This window comes from Pongo pygmaeus, chromosome 13, assembly GCF_028885625.2.
Source record: "Pongo pygmaeus isolate AG05252 chromosome 13, NHGRI_mPonPyg2-v2.0_pri, whole genome shotgun sequence".
NCBI classification, from domain to species: Eukaryota; Metazoa; Chordata; class Mammalia; order Primates; family Hominidae; genus Pongo; species Pongo pygmaeus.
This window is the reverse complement of record NC_072386.2, coordinates 82,956,402-82,976,637: the sequence shown is the minus strand read 5'-3', so window position 1 is coordinate 82,976,637 and position 20,236 is coordinate 82,956,402.

The window sequence follows — 20,236 nt, the reverse complement described above, 5'->3', positions numbered from 1 at the left end:
AAACAATAATCTGAGTTCAAAACTGGGCAAAAGATGTGATTTTTTAAGAAAAAAAGAAATACAAGTAGCCAATAAATACATTTAAAAATGTTCAGTATCACTAATCCTCAGCGAAATACAAATCAAACCTACAATGTGATATAATCTTGCTCCATTTCAATAAATGGCTATCATAGAAAAGACAAAAAAAAATGCTGGTGAGGTTCCAGAGAACAGTAAACTCTTACATGCTGTTGGTGGGAAGGTAAATTAGTGCAGCCATTATAGAAAACAACATGAGGTTTTCTCAAAAAACTAACAATGGAACTGCTGAGGGATCCAGCAACCCCACTACTGGGTATTCAGGCAATAGAAAAGAAAACAATAGATCAAAAGGATACTTGTCCTCATATGTTTATTGTAGCACTATTCACAATAGCTAATGTATAAAATCAACCTACATGTCCATCAACAAATGAATGGACAAAAAAATTGTGGTACACATATACAATGGAATACTATTCACCATATAAGAAAATGAAGTCCTCTTACTTGTGGGCCACGTGGATCAGTCTGGAGGATGTTATGCAGACACAGAAAGATAAATACTGTACATTTGCACTCATGTGTGGGAGCCAAAGAAAAATTGAAGGCTGGGCAACACAGCTGATGCTTGTAATTTCCTAGCACTTTGAAAGACCAAGGCAGGAGGATCACTTGAAGCCAAAAGTTCCAGAGCAGCCTAAGCAACATAGAGAGATATCTCTACAAAGTAAAAAATCAGACAGGTGCAACGGTGCACGCCCATAATCCTAGCTGCTCAAGAGGCTGAGGTGGGAGGATCACATGAGCCCAAGAGTTTGAAGCTGCAGTGAACTATGATCAAATCACTGTCTCTAGTCTGGATGACTACAGTTGCCCAGAGCCCAGACTACACTAGCAAGACCTTGTCTCTTAACAACAAAAAGGCTCATAGAAGTATGGGAGGGGAGTCTGGTTAATGGATACAGAATTACAGTTAGATAAGAGGAATGAGTTCTGGTGTTCTGTGGCACTGTAGGGTGAATATGGTTAACTATGGTTTATTGTATATTTTTAAAAAGCTAGAAGAGTTTGAATGTTCACAATTCAAAGAAATGAAAAATGGTTGAAGTAGTAAATATGCTAGTTAGCTTGATCATTACACACTATATATATGTATCAAAATGTCACTCTATAGCCCATAATTATGTATATACATGTCAATTTAAACAAAAGAGAAGCTATATTCATCCCATTAAAAAAACAGAGTATGGGCCAGCCTTAACTGACTTCCTCCTAATGAATAGAATGCAGTAAAAGGGATACCATGTGGCTTCCCTATCTCAGACTGCTTTCCCTTCAAACCCAGCCCCCAGACTGTGAGAGAGATGAGGCCACAAAGACAGCCTGGAAGTGCCAGTGTCAGTGTTCATGCTGCCTGCCCCAACCAAGCTTCCAGCCAATGGTCAGCATCAACCACCAAACACATGGGTGAGCAAAACTTCAGGTGATTCCATTTCCCCAAGTGATCAGCTGTTCCTAGGGAAGCTGAGGGGAGCAGAGGCAAGCTGTCCTGGCCAAGCTTTTTCCAAACCACAGGTTCATGAACAAAATAAGTGTTTTTCTTTTAAGCCACACAACTCTGGGTAATTATTTAAAAAATAAGTTTTAAAAAGAGACAACAGGAAGCATAACTTATGCAGTAGAAAAGAGTCTCCTTTAAAGTAGGATCTAATAAATGTTGAGATTAATTTATTGATGACAAACATTATTGAGAAGCAGCAGATAACCAGGAGAGAGACATAAGCTGCTGAGGAGGAACTTTTCCTAAAACCCCCTTCAATTATGAACTCTGATAACAAGGCAAGGGTGTCTCCTTACAATTTCCCATCAAGTTAGGAAATAAGACTGCGAAGCAAGAAGACATATGATTTGAAAACCAACTAGAAATACTTGGTTACATAACTAAAGTCAGACATTTACCTGATTTCAGTTAACAAAAATTCTAAAAGAAGAAGCTTTGAGTACTTATTAATCAATCTAGTATTTGATTTTCATTCTCCTTTTTCTCAATGAGGAAATGAGAAAATTATGGAATGACTTTTACTCTTCACAGAAGTAAAATAAACAGAGTGTGCTTTGAGTGTTAAGACATCAAATGCAATTTCTCCTTTACCTTACTTCAGGCTTGTTTGTACGGAGAAGTTAAGACCATCCCATCTCTATGTTATACCACAATGCTTCTCTATAGCACACAACTTGGCTCTGAAATTTTGAAATTCAAAATACTAATCTACTACTTGTCTCTGATAAATTGCCTGAATATTACTTGATTTTTAAGTGCTGTCCTCCTAAAACTTTTTCTTGGAATGAGTTAAACTTTTTATTCCAAGAATCTTCTAATGAGCTAGAAAGCAGAGCTGTGTATCTCTGTTTCAGTAAAAGGAGGTGAATACAGAAACTGTGGTTTCTGAGAATGCAAGATCTGCACCAAGAAAAGGATTAGCCACAGTGCTACACGTGAGAACCAGCTACCAGATGGAAAGAGGATCTGCAAACTGAAAGATGATGACTTCACTTGATTTCCACTGAGGAAAGCTGGCAGCTCAGACTTAAACTTCTCCTTCCTGGATGGCAAACATCTATGGATGATTCTATGAATTATAATAAGTTAGTAAAACATAAGGCACTAAATAGTAGACTATGTCAGCAGATCCTGTGACCAAAATTTACTGAAAATCAAACTATAGAGGGAGGCACTGGATCAGAGACTAAAAGTTTAAATGGAGAAAAAAAGAAATAAAGTGTGTCTTGTAAGCCTGACTTCCCATCATGTCTTAGAGTAAGTAAGGTATAAGCTGGCCACGGACTCCTTTGAGACACAAAAGGTGAAGTTAAAGATATTCTACTACATTAATTTTTATTATGACATAAGACAACTGGTAATATGCAACATGACTGAAAAAAAACTTCTCATTAAATTCGATTTGGTCCTGGTATAAGAATAGACATAAACAAACTATGAATTGATAATCTAAAAATAAACCTGCACATTTACAGTCAATTGATTTTATACAAATTAACAAAAAAACAGAATGGGAAAAGAATAGTCTTTTCAACAAATGGTGTTGGAACAACTGGGTATCCATGTGCAAAAAATATATATAAAGTTGGACTCTCACCTAATACCATATTTAAAAATTAACTCAAAATAAAACAGTTAACTGTAACAGCTAAAACTATAAAACTCTCAGAAGAAAACCCTGGTATAAATCTTTGTGACTGCATTTGGCAGTGTTTTCTTAGCTATGACTCCAAAGGAAAAATGGATTCAGTGGACTTCAAAATTGAAAACTGCTGTGCCTGAGAAGACAGCATCAAGAAGTGAAAAGGTAAAACACTAAGTAGAAGAAAGTATTTGAAAAGCATATATCTGATAAGGGACTTACATATATAGGATATATGAAGAACCCTTGCAATTCATAAATAACAAGATAACCCAGTTTAAAAAATGGGCAAAGATTTTGAATAGATATTTCTGCAAAGAAGATATAAAGATAGATAATAAGCACATTAATAGATGCTTAATGTAATTAGTCATTAGGAAAATATAAATCACAACTACCTTGTGATATCACTTCACACCACAGGATGAAATCTTAGTTCAATAAAAAAGAGAAAATAAGTGTTAGGAAAAATGTAAAGAAATTAAAACTCTTATCCAATGCTGCTGGGGATGTAAAGTGGTGCAGCCACTTTGGAAAAGTGGCAGCTCCTCAAAAGGTTAAGCATGAAGTACCATATGACCCAGAAATTCCAGTCATAAGTATATACTCCAGAAAAATAAAAACATATACAAGCACAAAAACTCATACAGCAGCATTATTAATAAGAGTCAAAAAGTAGAAAGAACCCAAAGGTCCATCACCTTATGAATGGATACATAAAATGCTTGATGTATCCATACAATGGAATATTACTCAGCAATAAGAAGAAATTAAGTGCTGATACTGATAGAAGCAGGAGACAGCAAAGTGCCTAGGCAGATATGGAAGGGTCCCTGGAGAATCTCCAACCAGGCCCACAAGTGTCTACACCAGATAAAACATCTGCTGCAGATAAGAGAGCCTGCACAGGGTCTTGCCTGGACATGCCAGCAGCGGACCGGAGGCCCACATGCACTGGGGGGTTGGGGTGGAGCCACCAGGAATTCATGCCTTATGTAGAGGAGGAGCCTGGCCTCTTCAGCTTAGGTGTGCTGGTCCTGCTATTCAATTGTGAGGTGGAAATCTGTTTGCAGGACCCCTCTCTTTGCTGAGAGCTTTCCTTTCACTTAATAAATTCTGTCCTCCTCACCCTTCAGTGTGTCCACATGCCTAGTTTTTCCTGCTCATGAGAGAAGAACCCAGATTTAGCTGAACTAAGGAACAAAAACCCTGCATCAATACCTGCTACAGCATAGATGCAGCATGAAAAAGTATGCTAAGTGAAATAAGCCAGCCACAGTAGACCACTTGCTTTTTATTTCAGAGGCTTATAGGCAAATCTATACAAAGAAGGTGGGTGGTTCCCTAGAGCTGAGGGAGGAAGGGAAAATTAGTGAAGATGGCTAAATGATGTGGGGTTTGTTTTTAAGGTGATGAAAATGTTCTAAATATTCTAAAATTGATTCTAAAATTGTTCTAAAATGTTCTAAAATTGATTGTAATGATGATAGCATAACTGTCTGAAAATACTAAAAGTCAATGACTTGTATATTTTAAATGAGTGAATTGCATGGTGTGTTAATTATTTCTCAATAAACCTGTTACATCTGAAATTTATTTGGTACTAGTGATCTGGAGACATGTGCTGCTTGGTTTTGGATGACTGGCCAGGGTTCAAGACAAAAGAGAATTGACAGCATGTCTTTAGTGTAGAAAAATATATATATCTATTTTAAAGTATCCTTTTTATTAGTATCGAGTCTGTAAAATTAAATGAAAAATCTTTCACTGCTTAAAGCACTGAGAGATTTATATTAAGGAGCAAGACCTTGTATTCTTTTGCCCCAGTTTCTATCTAAAGGGTCTGGGAATCACACCCTTCAAACAATCAAATCTCATCAGATGGGTTTTATTAACTCTTATAATGTGGCTTACTTTCTAACCTGATTCTGGTGCAGCATCACAGAGAGAAGAAGCTGAAAAAAGTCAAAGTATTTTACCCCCAAATATATATTTTTTGACATATTTTGAAATGCTGTTGCAGGGCCAAGAGATTGAAATGGCCGTACAAAGCTGCCTTCTGTGGGGGAATTTGCATCTGTAAGAAGTCTTCATTAATGTAGCCCAATCTCTCCCCTTCTATGCCTTCCCAGATCTAGGGAAGATTAACTAAGAGCCTGATGCATTTAAAGTCTGAAAAGATATATTTACCCTCTATTTTCTCTGAGGGCTGCCAGCTATGAGGCTTCATCTGCATAATAAGAACATTAACCTCCATAACCACCTTATCTTGATTAAGGCCTTCCTTTCTACCTATTTCCAGTCTTAGACAACAGATTTTCTTTACCAATTGCCACCTAAAGAATCCCTAAAACCCACCTATGACTTGTTAGTCCCTCCTTTTTGATGTCCCACTTTTAGGCTGAACCAATGTATGCCTTCCTCATATTGATATAAGATTTTCCCTACAACTTCTGTCTGCTGGAAATGTACAAAACTAAACTGTAATGTGACTGTCTCATGAAACATTCTCAAGATCTCTTGAGAGTGAGTAATCCAGTCATCATACTGGCTCAAAATCAACCTCCTTAAACATATTTTGGCTGAATTTGGATTTATCCATCATTAATATTTCCCCAAATTACATAATTTTAAAATTATGCAATTTTTAAAATTACCTTATATTGGAATATAAACTATTCTAGTATAAAGATACATGTGTTGGTATGTTCATTGCAGCACTATTCACAATAGCAAAGACATGGAATCAACCCAGATGTCCATCAATGATAGACAGGATAAAAAAATGTGGTATATATACATCATGGAATACTATGGAGCCATACAAATGAATGAGATTATGCTCTTTGCAGGGACATGGATGAACTTGAAGCTGTTATCCTCAGCAAACTAAATGCAGGAACAAAAAACCAAACACCGCATCTTCTCACTTATAAGTGGGAGCTGAATGATGAGAACACATGCACTTGGGGAGGGGAACAACAAACACTGGGGCCTGTTGGAGTCAGGAGGGAGAGCATCAAGATTAATAGCTAATGCCTGCGGGGCTTAATACCTAGGTGATGGATTGATAGGTGCAGCAAACCATCATGGCATACGTTTACCTATATAACAAACCTGCACGTATCACACATGCAATCTAGACCTTAAGATAAAATAATTATTTTTTAAAATTACCTTCTGTTTTAGCTTCTTAAAGAGAATATCCATTTTCAGTTGATCTGTATTTAAGTCTCCATGGCAACTGAAGTCTTCATTTCCAAATACATTTAACATATTTATTGTCATTTCTAGGCATTTCTTATATCTGCAGAAATGTACAGAACTAGTGAGTCAAGTATTTTTAAGAGTAAATATTTAATAATTGTTTAAACAGATATTATGTTATAGCATATCAAAGAAACAAATCTATAAACTATGATCCTCTCAGTTTCAACTGAACATAGTTTGAAAGCATTTTATATGAAATTATAATCTTAGATAAATAATATGAAGAACAATTTTATGGCATGTATGGCAGGTAAAGTGATATTATAACCATACAGTTTTGTTTTTCTTTTTCAGATGGAATTTCACTCTTGTTGCTCAGGCTGAAGTGCGATGGCATGATCACGGCTCACTGCAACTTCTGCTTCCTGGGTTCAAGTGATTCTCCTGTCTTAGTGTCCCAAGTAGCTGGGATTACAGGCATGTGCCACCATGCCTAGCTAATTTTGTATTTTTAGTAGAGATGGGGTTCACCATGTTGGTCAGGCTGGTTTTGAACTCCTGACCTCAAATGATCTACCTGCCTTGGCCTCCCAAACTGCTGGGATTACAGGCATGAGCCACCACACCTGGCCTAACCATACAGTTTTTTATAAATAAACTATTTATATCCATTTTCATATGCTAAGATAAAATAACCTATTACTAAATAAAAGCCATAACCCAGAGATGAGTAACCAAGATAAAAAAAAAGTAAAACACATGCATGTTTGAAAAAGACACAAAAGTACATTTTGATGTCCATTGACCGCAGTCTATAAGAAAAAAAAGTACACACAAAAAGCATCAAGGAGGTCATTCAATGTAGAGAAAGAGAAGTAAGGAAACATCTTTAATATCTAGTTGAGGAGAAAAAGAAAACAGGCCATTTTAGAAAAAAAGGAAAGGTGGAGATAGATATGTGATGATTTAAAGACTTTGAAGAAGAGATCTAGAGATCTTTACTGACATGATGTCAACAAACTGAAAGAGATACAAAACCATGTAGAGAAAGGCAATGACAGAAAAATGTTGATTAGAATCAGAGAACCAACTTAAGTGCTCAGTAAATAAATAGAAAAGTAGCTGTGTTCAGGGCTTCAAAGACACATTCCATTTTTTAAAAAAAATCTGTGATCAAAACATGAATGCCCATTTTACTGTTTTTCTTTAGGTTATTCATATATTTTTTATATATATAATTTATTTCTGTAAAACAGAAGTTTAATAAGATGTATATTTCATGTATACAATGGAGGTACCCATGTAAAATGAATAAATTTCCATAATATGTTTTAAATATAAAGACTAAAAAATAACTTATTTGGAAATTAATCCATGTTCCAGGTGAGGTCATAGTTTGTGGTGATAGTGAGACAGAAAGAAGCATGGCTGGAAACTATGACTGTGCTTATAAATGCTTCATGTTAATAAGGAAGACCCTGTACACACAAGAGATTTAGACACTCCTGCCGAGAACCTCGACCTAATATTATTTGTTATGAATCACACCTCAATAATAAAACTCTAGGTTAATGACTAAAATTGCTGTACACTTTCATTTAGAACATAGTCCTCTATCTGATATAAAATCAGCCCAGATGGCAGAATTGATTGTATTTATTAAAACTTTCCAATTTGTCAAACTAGAATATAAACGCGTTTTAGGGCAGCGCATGGCTTTGGGAGGCCTTGTAAACAAAAAAGCATCTCATATATTCCGGAACACCCACAAAAATGGGCAAGTTAGGAAACTCTTAGAAGCACTCCTTATCCCAGATTCCTGGCAAATATAAAGGTGGAAGTCAATGCGAAAAGAGGTAACACTGAAGCTCTGAAAACTGCCACAGCAGATCATATCCTCAGAAGATAAAACTGCTTAGAGAGTCACAGATGTTATCAAAAAATATCAACGCTTAGCCCCGATCTTAAATAAAAATGAATGAAAAACATCTAGTTATCGACTTTACTTAATTTGTGCCAGATTGTTACAAATGAATATTTGTTGTATTTCAGTTCTATAATTTATACAAAAATTGGTTATCAGATTAAGACAAAACTTTGGGGAAACTTAGAAAAGACAGCAGAGGTTAATTCTTGATGAGGTGTAACCAGCTAGCCACAAAATCCTGGGAGAACTCTAACATTGGGGCATAGAGAGAAACCAAGCCACAGGGACCTTGGGACACATTTAGGCAAGCTTTCCTCAGTTTCCACCCTTGAGGGGATGTGAACGTATTTTATTTATCATCTATCTGTGTTCTCTGTGTCTTGAAATAATTCCTTGACAAAAGCCTACAGCCCTTTCAGTTGATTAAAAACTTCCGTATTTTATGTTTTTAGCCTGTGACCTGCCAGGTTTTGTATGAACTGAGTGAAGCACACCCTTGAAAGGAACGATTATAAAATGATTGTGTGATATGTGGCTGATACAAAAGTACTACATTGTTATAACCTCCCACAATCTTCCATATAAGTTTAAAAGAATGGTATTCTTACATTAAAATTATTACAATTTTAAGGAACGCTTGAACTCCCATGGCCACGTGTAATCCTACTAGCACTGTGGCATTATGGTCCTCTGCCTCAAGGACATATCTGTTATTGTCCTATGACTTGGCAGTTGGAAAAAACACATTTAGAGATTTCACCTGCAAATACTAGCCTTTGCCATATTGTATTTGGATGAGGGAGAACACTCAAAAAGATTCATGTATTATGTTCACTCCTATCATCAAAAGATTGAAGCTGCCATTCCTGTATGTCTTTTTAACAGCCTTTTTATTATCTTTAGCCAGAAAAATGTATATATTGGGAAAAAATTAGAGAAGAACTTCCCTTGAAACACTAGAAGGAAGCTTATTAAATAGTTTTATCAACACAGCAGTAAAACTCCATGGAGTCAGTCCTTGGGATTATGTTTTACAACTCAATAAGGAATTAAATATTCCACACAATTGGAATGCTACTCCCACAGAGGGAATTTTGACCTACTTAATTTAAACACCATCCTTCACTAAGAGGCACTCTCCTATGGGATCTCAAAGCTAAACAGATCTCTGTAACCTGCTGAAGTCTCCTCAATGCACTTTTTCTCTAGATAGCCATACATGAAAAGCAATTTTGTGTATTTTTGTATGAGTGATCTGGACACACCCCTGGCATTTTAACTGTTGGAAACATGATTACTTCCTGGGAACTCATATTTAATAGCATTCAAAAATTCGTCACCCTCGTGATGTGGTGGCAATAGGTGGCTCTGAGAAATATGCTGATACTTCAAGTGAACAAGTTCTAGACTCCTCCCTTGACTTCTGTGTTTCTCACTCAGTACAGATGTGTCTATGCGCAAAACACAACACTGATATCCAGCACTTTCTCCTCTTGTTAAATTTACTTTTTCTTTTTGTTAGCCTGACTCTCTCTCTCTCATTCTCTCTCGCCTTCTCATTAAGATTTTTGCTGTATCATTCTGAAATCTGCCAACAGTATGTATCTTGAATTACTCAATTTCCAGCCTCAAAAAGAAAACGGTACACACTCATAAATTTCTGAACAAGGTTAGAAAACCTCCTGCATTTCCACCAGATCCATTAGAGACTCCCAATGAGAATCATGATCAAATATCATTTATTTTTGGATCACACCTCAAAACTGAAACTACTTTTTATAATGGCTATTCCATTTGTATTTCCACTGTAGTGCACAGTAGTATGAAGACTCCAAAATAAAATAAAAATAGAAATACCTGATGACTCAGCAATTTCTCTTCTGGGTATGTACCAAAGAAGATAAAATCACCACCTTATAAAGACATTTGCACTCCATGTTCTTTGCAGCTCTATTCACGATTACCCAGATATGAAAGAACCTCAGTGTCTATAGGTGGACAAATGGATAGAGAAAATGGAATGTATGTATGCAATAGAATATTATTCAGCCATTAAAGACAATATCTTGTCATTTGCAACAATATGAATGGAACTGGAAGTCATTATGTTAAGTTAAATAAGACAAGCAAAGAAAGACAAATATTGCATCTTCTTACTTTTACGTCAAAATTAAAAAGCTGGATTTCCTGTAGACAGAGAGTAAATTGTTGCTTACCAGAAGGCTGGATGGATACAAGAGAGAAGGGGATAAAGACAGGCTGATTACTGAATACAGATATAGCAGCTGTGGCTGAAATGCATCCAGACCCACCTCACCTGCCACCATTACATTACCAAAGAATTAACATGCAGGGGCAAAGCCACTAACACCTCTGTGTTACTGGCACTGGAGGAACTCAAAGAAACTGTGAGAGAAGGAAAGAAAAGCTCCAAAGCTCTGTCCTTTATCTCAGGAATAACAGCCTCATCTCCCACCTCTTCTCTCTTCCCTCAGGAATAACAGCCTCATCCTGCTGGGAAGGGCAGAAAAGAAGAAGCTGAAGACATCAGTGGGAAGACATAGTGGCTGCTGAAAGAAGACCGGGGAAAAAACAAGGAGACACTCTAACCAGGAATGGGAGGAAGATGCAAGAATCAGCATCGCACCTGTAGAAGGGGCAGGGATACTTGGAAGGACACACCCTGATCCAGGACTGTGATGTCTGCCTGGAGTATGGCTCCCTCACAAGGACAGAGAGTGCCTGTTCATTGCAACCCCTCCCACCACATTAATTGTCAGGTCCATGTGGCTCTGGCATGACCATGCGGAGATGAAAAAAAGAGTCTCTCTGGATAGCACAAGATTAAGGCCCAAGGCCAAGCAGAAAACAAAAGTAAGGTGTCACTGGAGGAATCTGAGTGTCTGGTGGCTGCAGAGAAAATGCACTCCAATTCCGGCAGCCACTGCATCAATGACTTTCAAATGTGTCCCTGACTAGTTTCAGACAATTTTCTACAATAAAGGCCTATAAAAGATAGGGTGTGACCATCTACAAGAAATGAAAAAATCATAAAGCAAACAATTAGCTGATATAAGGAATCTGACAAAATTATCTATGGAACATAACGTTTGAAATAACTTGCATAAATACTTTGAAACATTTACACTTGATTCCATAATTCGTTTATGTGTAATTTCAGAAGAAACTGCCAACGTGTTTATTTTTAATAACTAATATTTTATTAATATCATGCCTGTGAATGTAACAAAGACCACAGAATAGGTTCTATTAGAACTATTGACAAAAAAGCCAACTTTGAGGTTTGACAGGTGTGGCTGGCAAGATGGCTGAATAAGAACAGCTTTGGTCTGTAGCTCCCAGCAAGATCCACACAGAAGGCAGGTGATGTCAGCATTTCGAACTGAGGTAACCGGGTCATCTCATTGGGACTGGTTAGACAGTGGGTACAGCCCATGGAGGGTGAGTTGAAGCAGGGTGGGGTGTCACCTCCCCCAGGAAGTCCAATGGGTCAGGGAACTCCCTCCCCTAGCCAAGGGAGGCCGTGAGGGACTGTGCCGGGTGAGAGACTGTGCCGTGAGGAACGGCGCACTCTGGCCCAGATACTACACTTTTCCCACGGTCTTCAAAACCCGCAGACCAGGAGATTCCCTAGGGTTCCTACACCACCAGGACCCTGGGTTTCAACCACAAAACTGGGCCATTTGGGCAGACACCAAGCTAGCTGCAGGAGTTTTTTGTTTTTTGTTGTTTTTTTTTTTTTCATACTCCTGTGGCACCTGGAATGCCAGGGAGAGAGCACCGCTCACTCCCCTGGAAAGGGGGCTGAAGGCAGGGAGCCAAGTGGTCTAGCTCAATGGATCCCACCCGTACGGAGCCCAGCAAGCTAAAATCCACTGGCTTGAGATTCTTGCTGCCCGGACGGCAGTCTGAAGCTGACCTGGGATGCTCGAGCTTGGTGGGTGGAGGGGTGTTTGCCATTACTGTGGCTTGAGAAGGCAGTTTTCCCCTCACAGTGTAAACAGAGTCACCCGGAAGTTAAAACTGGCTGGAGCCCACCACAGCTCAGCAAAGCTGCTGTAGCCAGACTGCCTTTCTAGATTCCTCCACGCTATGCAGGGCATCTCTGAAAAAAAGGCAGCCGTCCCAGTCAGGGGCTTATAGATAAAACCCACATCTCCCTGGGACAGAGCACGTGAGGGAAGGGGTGGCTGTCTGGCACTGGTTATGCCCTGAGGGTAGAGGCAACATATACTTGTTTTAATAACCCAACCGGCGCTCCTGGGCTGGTACCACCGTGCTGCCTGACACTGACAGACCAGCATTTCTTGCCTGTAGCTTCAGAACTGGTCACCCAGCTTCCATTCTTCTGTGCCCCCACTGTAGGCTCCACATGGATGTCAGAGTGTTACTTTACATATTAGTCATGTCACTTCCCGGTTCAATATTCTACAGTAACTTCTCATTTGTGCAAAATGAAATCCAGACACCTGGCCAGGCGCGGTGGCTCACGCCTGCAATCTCAGCACCCTTCACATCCCCCACCTCCCACCGCGCCCTTCACATCCCCCACCTCCCACCGCGCCCTTCACATCTCCCACCTCCCACCGCACCCTTCACATTTCCCACCTCCCACCGCACCCTTCACATCCCCCACCTCCCACCACGCCCTTCACATCCCCCACCTCCCACCGCGCCCTTCACATCTCCCACCTCCCACCGCACCCTTCACATTTCCCACCTCCCACCACAACCTTCACACCCCCCACCTCCCACCGCGCCCTTCACATCCCACATCTCCACTGCACCATTCACATCCCCCATCTCCCACTGCACCCTTCACATCCCCCACCTCCCACTGCACCCTTCACATCCCCCATCTCCTGCCCCAGTCATGACATATCCCACCTTCCAATGCACCCTTTCCATTCTTCATATTTCACTGCAGCCATTACATACCCCATCTTTTACTGCAGCCTTCACATACCCCACCCCATCCTCTTGGGCCTCCTGGGTACTCCTTGAATATCTCAAGGCTATTTCTATCTCAGGGCCTTTAGCTGCTGTTTTTTTTTTTTTTTTCCTTAGCTTGCTTGTCATTCTAATCTTTGCATGAGTCACTTCTTTACATTTACTATTCAGTTTTTTTTCTTGGTTTTAATCATGTGACCCAATTTTCCAGGTGCCGTCTGTCACCCCTGGAAGGGGAACTCCCTGACCCCTTGCGCTTCCCGAGTGAGGCAATGCCTCGCCCCTGCTTTGGCTGGCGCATGGTGCGCTCACCCACTGACCTGCACCCACTGTCTGGCACTCCCTAGTGAGATGAACACGGTACCTCAGATGGAAATGCAGAAATCACCCGTCTTCTGCGTCGCTCGCGCTGGGAGCTGTAGACCGGAGTTGTTCCTATTCGGCCATCTTGGCTCGGAAACTGAGCTCCCAATAATTGAACATAGCGACCAACCAAGAACCAGGGGTTCTTGGGCCACGGGCCAGGTGAGGCAAAGTTGTCTGGAACTCATCCCTGTTCACTAGGACCTCATGCAGTCTCTAGTCAAGGGGAATAAGGGATACAGAACATGCACCTCATCATTCAGGACATGCATCCTAACTTGAATAATAATAATAAGAGAACCATCTTCCTATTTGTGCACTACTCTCCTTCCTCTGCTGAAAAGGAAACCAGCCTTTCCAGACCCTTCTACTGAGAACGAGCAAGAACCCACACCTGTCCCCCATTCATGAGGTAGTATAAATGGAATAGGAGCAAATTCTTCATCTCCACACAAACACAAAGTGCAGAGGACAGGCCATGAGCTAGCAGAAAAGAGGAAGTAGGTCTGAAGACCTGAGCTTCCACAAAAGGGCAAACAATTCAGAACAACTCAGGAGGCCCAGGCCCTGTGTTGCCTGAACTTCCCCATCTGCCCCCACCCCTGTTAAATCAAAGCCAACAGCTACCTGAACTGATGGAGAAGCCAGCTCTGGGGAGGGAGCTGAGAGGCTCTGGGCTGTGGCAGTTACAGTGGCCCCCAGCCTTGCCCACCCAGAGGCTGTCACTACATGCTCTGTCACAGCCAACCCACCCAACAATTTTGTGGCTGAGACCACTTCTCCCCACTCCTCCCTAAGATCTAGAAAACTCCAGTCCAAATCCCTCTAAACACTATGGAAGGGCACCTTCCATGTGCCTGAAGACATGGCACAGGGCTCAGGCTTGCCTGTCATCCTCCCTGGGCCACCAGCACTACATGATCCCACCACTCCATACAAACACACAATGATGTGAGCTGTCCCCCTCTAGAAAGGATCAATCCATCCACTCCATCCTTTCCCCTACATGGTGTATTCCCCCAGGCATCTTGATCTGCCTCTAAGGAGCCATCCTCCCTAACCACAGACTCAGGGTGCCATGGCCATCACCAGGTGTGATGCCCTTGGGGACATCCAGCGCTCCCTCCCTCCTCAACATCAGCCCTATCAGCTGTCCCCAGGGGCAGTTCAAATTTGAATTCCCAAGGAGTTGAGGCATGGCAGACTCGGATAATGCCCCCATCCCTACAGGCTCACCTCCATTTGAAGCCATCCCCTCAGGCTGGGCACTGACCACCGCTGTCTGGCAGTTTCCGCAATGAGAAAAGTCAAGGGTAGGACCCAGAAAGTGAACTGGCTCAGCAGATGCTCCTGAGTCCAAGTGGAGCAGGGAAAATTTGAATGTAAATAAGTTTAGAACATAGGACCCCAGACATTCTGCAGAGGGGGAGGGGCAGTGGGCAGCTGGTAGGGGTGGGGGACGTTCTGTGAAGGGCTCCGGCCGTTAGGCAAGAACCTGAGTTTCCCTTCCAACTGGACGGCAGTGACACAGATGGCATGTGCCTCTTTAGGCAACTTTTAAATTGTCCTTCTGACTCACAGCAAAAACTTCTACCTGATGTCCCCTTTACTTCCATTCTTTATGAACAGAACTACTTTTGTGCCAAACAACCCATGCTCCTTCCCACTCTGGCTCTTTTCCACTCTTGATGAATTTGAACAGGGGATGCACTTCCTGAACAAAATTCAGTACACATTTTCAGTCTGAGCAACACGGGGGTTCTTAGGAAGGCAAGGGGACTGGGTGTTTGAAATCAGGATGGTCTCAGCCGATCCAGGCTATTAGGTGGCTGTGTGCTCAGCATTGTTTAGGAAGCAATCCTTGTGCCCCCAGGTCATGTATGTTGCTGGAATCTGTCCACACCAGCAGGCCAGCCTTACTTCCCATCCCTTTGCTGGAAAGCCTCAATCCAGGAGAGTGGCTATGCGACCTACAGCACCAAGACCAGAAATCCTTTCATTTTGTTTCACAGCATATTGTGCTGGTGTTAAAAGTTTATTTTTATCTTTTGAATGGTTTTAATTTAACCAAGCAACACTTTTGCATGGTTCCAAATTCAAACTGCACAATGGAATAGACAATGACCAGCCTTCCTCCCATCTCTTTTCCCTGGCCACATTTTCTTTCCTGGAGGAAACAGGTGTTATCTGATTGTTTTTTCTCTTTCCAGCTATATATTATGCAATCAAAAGCACAATGAAGCCATTTTTTGCTATCTAAAAATGCTTTCAGGTTTTTGGGGTGAAAATTAATATATTAATATGTTCCAATGTTTTCCCGATATTTACAATGACTGTGTTTATCCTAGTAATGTGGCTCCTCTATTTCTGTAGGTAAATCCTAGAATAAGACATTGTACTGTTCCTTAAAATCAAAAATATGCAAAAGAATAGAGTGGCAGGATTTAGCAAGTATGAATAATGAGTACCAAGTGGAATTTGAATTCAAGATAAACAGTGAATTAGTTTTTATTATAATTGTGATCCATGTGATATTTAGAGTATGCTTTTACAAAAAAATCTGTTTTTCCTTTATCTGTGTTATTCACATTTCACTGGGATCTTGCACTTTATCTGGTAACTCTTCCCAAAATAGTGCAACATATGAAGTGATTATTGTTAACTCTCCACTGTAAGAGTGACAACTTGCAGTAAGGAGACTCAGGTGTGAATCTTGGCTTCACCACAAAACACAACCATTGCAGAAAACAATAGCAGGCTGATTTGATGAGAGGAAGTCAGAAGTAGCCATTATACCTTTCTCAGCTTCCAGGTTCAGTGGCAGTAGGCACAGTTGTAAGGGACAGGAGGGCAGAACACCGTCTTTTTCTTTCCTAACATAAAGCAGCTTACAATTCCTGGAGCTCTGGTTTCCCCAGGAGTTAGAAATCCACAACCCATGTCCGTTCTGAGACAAGCCAGTATGCTGTTCACCAATGTCCCATCCCCATTCCCATGCATCCCCTCATATGTGTGAATCCTGGCTGGCCTCTCTCAGCTCACTGTTGGCCTCATCTTCACTATACATTCTTGCTGTTTGGAATCCAGTGTCATCGCATGTGGTTCTCTGCATGGGAATTATTGTAGCCTGTCTTTAAAAAAAAACTTCATTCTCATTTTCACACTGAGAATCACTGTCCATTTATCAGCATCAAAATGACAGGAAAGAGCACTCACTTTCTGTGTTGTTAACAAGGGGGGTGTTAGGAAACTGGTCAAAGGAAATGAGGAGTGAGTACTCAGAGCACAGCAACAAAATCTTCTGAGACACACCCATCACTCCCTGCTGGACAGGGTAATTTTGCACTGATGGGAGGGTGTTGGGGAAGGGAAGAGGCCTTCAGCTGGACCAGTGCACACTGTGAACATTCACTGAAACACACCCTGTTGGCACTTACAAAGCATTTGCCCCTTTAAAGACATTTGCACTCAAGAAGGCAGAGTTGGAGGAAACCCTAACAGGGGCCACACTGCAGGGGCAGGTGGTGAATTGCAAGTCTCAAGCCCAGGGTTCTCCCCTCCTTGCCCCAGTTGCGTGAGAAAGTCATTTCCTAACTCCGGTCCAATGTCCTCATGAGTTGTCGGTTTTGTCCCAACTCTCAACCCGAACAGTCCAGTAAGCATTTCTATGAAATGCCTCCACAGTGGCCACTGGGAGGGAGTGATCTCCACGCAGTGACTGCCTGTCTGGGTGATCCCAGGCCTTTTGTCCTCTGAGACAGAGCTGCCTCCTTACACGCAGCCCTCTTCCACTGTGCAACTCTACCTCAATCTTAGCTGAGAAGATAACAAAGAGCAATTCAAGCAAAATCATGGTAAACTTACCAAAACCAAACCAAACAAACAGTAAACACTTTGAAGATCTTTATCAGGACTTGATCTTTTATCACGGGGCAAACTTAAATGATTTTCAATCAATAACTTCATCTAAGAGGGATGTTGAGGCAAAATATCACACTCAGATACTGAAGAAGGGCAGAATTATTGTTGCTTCCTCCCTTGTCAAGTCAGTCAGCTGATGCTTTCTCAAGATTCTCACACATGGCTTTGATACAGGATTTGAATGAGACTTTTTCTGAGCCAGTGATACAAAAAAATATACTGTGGAACAGTGTTTTGTCTCAATTCTGCAATCGCTTCTGTACATGTTTGAAGTCCTAGACCCCAGGAGGAGAGACAATCAAATTAGCCAAAGGTAATTTGTGAAGACTGGCCATGGGAGGTGGTGGCTAAAAGTCCTCTGGCTCCTGCTCTCTCAGCATGCTCACAGAAAGTCCTGGGCTGCACTGACTGCTGAGAAAGAACATCTCAGGGCTTGGATCCCCTGTTCAGAGGACACATGCTCTTCTACCCAATCACAGAATGGTAGAGGAATGGCGGCTCCATGTTGTGTCCCACAGAGCTCTCAGTCTCTGCACTTGAGGCCCTGGGCTGCTGTAGATGTGAAGGCTCTTTAGTGTCATCACGTGGAGACAGACGATAGAAATCCTGCAAATGAGCAGAAAGGATGTGATGATTAAAGTTTCTTCTGAAGCTATTACCAACTCAAGTCAGTGAGTTGCTTCTCTACTAGTTTTTTATTGCCAACTGGAATTTTGCACTGTGTTGCAGAGTCAGGGGTGGGGGAGCGTGGAATTGTTCCCCTACTATCTGCTGCTTTGTCGACAGAAATTGATCAAAGCTTTAACAAAAATATTTCTAGAAATAATTTGAATGCGATAGGAAAAACTCTGGGAATGGAGTCAGAAGAAAGTATCTTTTGGAGTGTGTTTTCCAGTCTAAAATTCTTTGCCAGAAATGTTCTTTAATGGAACCTCCAGACAGAGTAGGAAAACAGGGCATACTATTTTTTGAAAGGCATGAGCAGGAAGGAAATAAATGCAGTCCAAAGGGAATGCAGGACATGGAATTCGAGGATACTTTGCTTTAGGATAAACCCTCCAAAGGTAAACCTTTCAGCAAGGGTGTTACCTAAGTGCGTGGACTGCAGGTTTGTATTACTGAAAATTAGGAGTGGTCGTTTCGGACGTGCTGGTTTCTCAGAGGCACGGTCATGGAGGTTCCAATGAGGAGGCGTCCTCTGGCCCCAGGAAGCGCCCAAGTGCCACCTCGCTCCATTTCCTCATCTCCTGCGGGGCCCTCCCAGGGCGGGCTCCAGGCCTGCCCCAGCACCTGCGCACGAGCCTTGAGGCAGCGGGGTTCCGCCGGCGGGGTTGAAGCGCGAGGCCAGCCGCCCTCAACCGCTCACAGCAGGGGTTGCCGGCGGTTTATGGCGGGGAGCCTCGCAGCGCGAGAGCAAAGGGCGGTTACCCAACGGCCTTCGCTCTCATGGCGTCCTCCTGGGTGTTACCTAAAAATAAAGCCGAGTGTGATTAGAAGGTAACCGCCTCCTGGTCATGCTCCCGCTGGTCACCAGTGTCCGCGGGGCGACCCCACACTGTGGCCAGAGCAGGCCTGTGGCTGCGCTCAAGGCGGGAGTGTTCATAGCTTTCCTAGCGGGGGCCCTGCGAGACGCCCAGGCCGCGCTCCTTTCCCATGCTTGCCTGGCCCTGAAGTGAGGTGGGAGGTTTAACAATGCAGTGGGAACCCCAAAGTGTGTCTCGGCCGTGCCTCTCACATTCCAAACAACGCAAAAGCTTAAGGAAAACCTCAGCAGTTGAAACCGTGATGCAGTTAAAGAAGTAGCTCCTGTCCTCGTAAAATCAGTGAAGTTCTCACGGACGACCTTATTGAGTGAGTTGTGAAGCTTGTTGACTTAATCAGAATGATCAGCCAGCCTGCATGCTCTAATACGCTCATTTGTCAATAATATGAGCAGCTGCAAAGCAGAAGAACAGGCCTTTAGTCATAGTCTGTTCACGTGGTAGCACAAGTTGGTTGTGGATGCAAGAGTGTGGCCAAAGTCAAGAAAAACTTCTATGAGAATCGCTTACTTATGTGGAATTTACAAATAAAAAGTAGTGGTATATTATTTGTAAATTGTAGGCTATACATGTATCTAAAATTTACTGCACACACGTGTGTATCTTGGGTGGTTGGGTTAGTGTGTATTTGAGAATGTCAGGAAGATTTGTTTTGGATTTTGGAGGGTGTGAGATTTATGGGGGTGGTTTTGTGTATGTGAAAATGTGTTTATACGAATTCCTAGTTTGGAATTTGATATGTATTTAATTGGTGAGAATCTAATAGGTATTCACATGTGTGAGTTGGTGGTGTCTGTGTGGAGATTGCAGATTAAAGAAGGTCATAACTGGGTCGGGCACAGTAGCTCACACCTGTAATCCCAGCACTTTGGGAGGCTGAGGCGGGTGGATCACCTGAGGTCAGGAGTTCGAGACCAGTGTGGCCAACATGGTGAAACCCTGTCTCTACTAAAAATACAAAAATTAGCTGGGTGTGGTGGTGCATGCCTGTAGTCCCAGCTACTCGGGAGGCTGAGGCAGAAGAATCACTTGAACCCAAGAGGTGGAGGTTGCAGTGAGCCACTGCACCTCCATAG